This window comes from Rhipicephalus microplus, unplaced genomic scaffold, assembly GCF_043290135.1.
Source record: "Rhipicephalus microplus isolate Deutch F79 unplaced genomic scaffold, USDA_Rmic scaffold_532, whole genome shotgun sequence".
Lineage (NCBI taxonomy): Eukaryota > Metazoa > Arthropoda > Arachnida > Ixodida > Ixodidae > Rhipicephalus > Rhipicephalus microplus.
This window is the reverse complement of record NW_027465092.1, coordinates 24366-27500: the sequence shown is the minus strand read 5'-3', so window position 1 is coordinate 27500 and position 3135 is coordinate 24366.

Genomic DNA, 3135 nt, shown 5'->3' with positions numbered 1-3135 from the left:
TGCTGTTCGTGTGGAACAAACGTGACTACCGTGCTGTACGGTGGAGTTCTGTGCGCAAAAGCGGCGGGTGTGTTTCTAAGCACCACAGCGTTGTGTCAAAAAAGAGGTGCCTGAGAGAAACGCATGCGACTGCCGTGCTTTGCGGCATAGCACCGTGCGCAAAAACGGTGCGCATGCAAGAGGTGTCAGAGCTAGCGAACTTTTGCCACGAGCAACAGGTCACTAAAAGCCTATAGATGACGGTGTTGGAGGAAAAGAAAAATATCGAGAAAGCACTGCGGTGTGCCGTGCGTAGGGACGGGCGCGCGTGCCACATGCCGCCGAAATATGGGTGTCGGAGAAAACAGAGTGCCGCGCGTAACGAGGGGCGCGCGTGTTACAGAGAGATATGCCCAAACGCATGAAAGTGTACGCAGGTGTCCTAAGGCAGTTTTTTTTTTTTTCCTCATTTTGATGTCGCCCCGGCTGACGTGGTTTTCGTTTTTCCGTGCCGCCCCGGCTGACGCGGTTTTCGTTTTTCCGTGCCGCCCCGGCTGACGCAGTTTTTGCGCCGCCCCGGCTGACGCGGTTTTCGCGCCGCCCCGGCTGACGCGGTTCCGACTTTGCACTTTTTGGCTCACCCCGGCTGGCGGCCCACTCACTCGATCGCCAGGTCTGTTTGCCCCGGTGGTTCCACCGCCAGGCTTAAGCGCGAACTTTTTTTGTTTGTTTTCTTTTGATTAAGCGCAAGCTTTTTTCTTTGTTTTCTTTTGATTAAGCGCGGGCTTTTTTCTTTGTTTTTTTTGCATTCGCCCCGGCAGACGCGGTTTTTGCGCCGCCCCGGCTGACGCGGTTTTTGCCGCCCCGGCTGACGCAGTTCGGACTTTTTCTTTTGATTAAGCGCGGGCTTTTTTCTTTGTTTTTTTTGCATTCGCCCCGGCAGACGCGGTTTTTGCGCCGCCCCGGCTGACGCGGTTTTTGCCGCCCCGGCTGACGCAGTTCGGACTTAGCACTTTTCGGCTGTGCCTGGCTGGCGGCCCACTCACTCGATCGCCATGTCTGTTTGCCACAGTTTTCCCGGTGGTGCCGCACCCGGGCTCGCCCCGGCTGACGCGGTTTCGTGCCGCCCCGGCAGACGCGGTTTTCGCGCCGCCCCGGCTGACGCGGTTTCGTGCCGCCCCGGCAGACGCGGTTTTTTGCCGCCCCGGCAGACGCGTTTTTTTTTTCTTTCGCCCCGGCTGACGCAGTTTTCGCGCCGCCCCGGCAGACGCGGTTTTCGCGCCGCCCCGGCAGACGCGGTTTTTTGCGCCGCCCCGGCTGACGCAGTTCGGACTTGGCACTTTTTGGCTGAGCCTGGCTGGCGGCCCACTCACTCGATCGCCATGTCTGTTTGCCACAGTTTTCCCGGTGGTGCCGCACCCGGGCTCGCCCCGGCTGACGCAGTTTTCGCGCCGCCCCGGCTGACGCGGTTTCGTGCCGCCCCGGCAGACGCGGTTTTTTGCGCCGCCCCGGCTGACGCGGTTTTTTGCCGCCCCGGCTGACGCAGTTCGGACTTGGCACTTTTCGGCTGTGCCTGGCTGGCGGCCCACTCACTCGATCGCCATGTCTGTTTGCCACAGTTTTCCCGGTGGTGCCGCACCCGGGCTCGCCCCGGCAGACGCGTTTTTTTTTTTTCTTTCGCCCCGGCTGACGCAGTTTTCGCGCCGCCCCGGCTGACGCGGTTTCGTGCCGCCCCGGCAGACGCGGTTTTTTGCGCCGCCCCGGCTGACGCGGTTTTTGCCGCCCCGGCTGACGCAGTTCGGACTTAGCACTTTTTGGCTGAGCCTGGCTGGTGGCCCACTCACTCGATCGCCATGTCTGTTAGCCACAGTTTTCCCGGTGGTGCCGCACCCGGGCTCGCCCCGGCTGACGCAGTTTTCGCGCCGCCCCGGCTGACGCGGTTTCGTGCCGCCCCGGCAGACGCGGTTTTCGCGCCGCCCCGGCTGACGCGGTTTTTGCCGCCCCGGCTGACGCAGTTCGGACTTAGCACTTTTCGGCTGTGCCTGGCTGGCGGCCCACTCACTCGATCGCCATGTCTGTTTGCCACAGTTTTCCCGGTGGTGCCGCACCCGGGCTCGCCCCGGCTGACGCAGTTTTCGCGCCGCCCCGGCTGACGCGGTTTCGTGCCGCCCCGGCAGACGCGGTTTTCGCGCCGCCCCGGCTGACGCGGTTTCGTGCCGCCCCGGCAGACGCGGTTTTTTGCCGCCCCAGCTGACGCAGTTCGGACTTAGCACTTTTTGGCTGAGCCTTGCTGGCGGCCCACTCACTCGATCGCCATGTCTGTTTGCCACAGTTTTCCCGGTGGTGCCGCACCCGGGCTCGCCCCGGCAGACGCGTTTTTTTTTTCTTTCGCCCCGGCTGACGCAGTTTTCGCGCCGCCCCGGCAGACGCGGTTTTCGCGCCGCCCCGGCAGACGCGGTTTTTTGCGCCGCCCCGGCTGACGCGGTTTTTTGCCGCCCCGGCTGACGCAGTTCGGACTTGGCACTTTTTGGCTGAGCCTGGCTGGCGGCCCACTCACTCGATCGCCATGTCTGTTTGCCACAGTTTTCCCGGTGGTGCCGCACCCGGGCTCGCCCCGGCTGACGCAGTTTTCGCGCCGCCCCGGCAGACGCGGTTTCGTGCCGCCCCGGCAGACGCGGTTTTTTGCGCCGCCCCGGCTGACGCGGTTTTTTGCCGCCCCGGCTGACACGGTTCGGACTTTGCACTTTTCGGCTGTGCCTGGCTGGCGGCCCACTCACTCGATCGCCATGTCTGTTTGCCACAGTTTTCCCGGTGGTGCCGCACCCGGGCTCGCCCCGGCAGACGCGTTTTTTTTTTTTTTCTTTCGCCCCGGCTGACGCAGTTTTCGCGCCGCCCCGGCTGACGCGGTTTCGTGCCGCCCCGGCAGACGCGGTTTTTTGCGCCGCCCCGGCTGACGTGGTTTTTGCCGCCCCGGCTGACGCAGTTCGGACTTTGCACTTTTTGGCTGAGCCTGGCTGGCGGCCCACTCACTCGATCGCCATGTCTGTTTGCCACAGTTTTCCCGGTGGTGCCGCACCCGGGCTCGCCCCGGCAGACGCGTTTTTTTTTTTTCCTTCGCCCCGGCAGACGTGGTTCCCCCCCCCCCCTCCGTCTTTC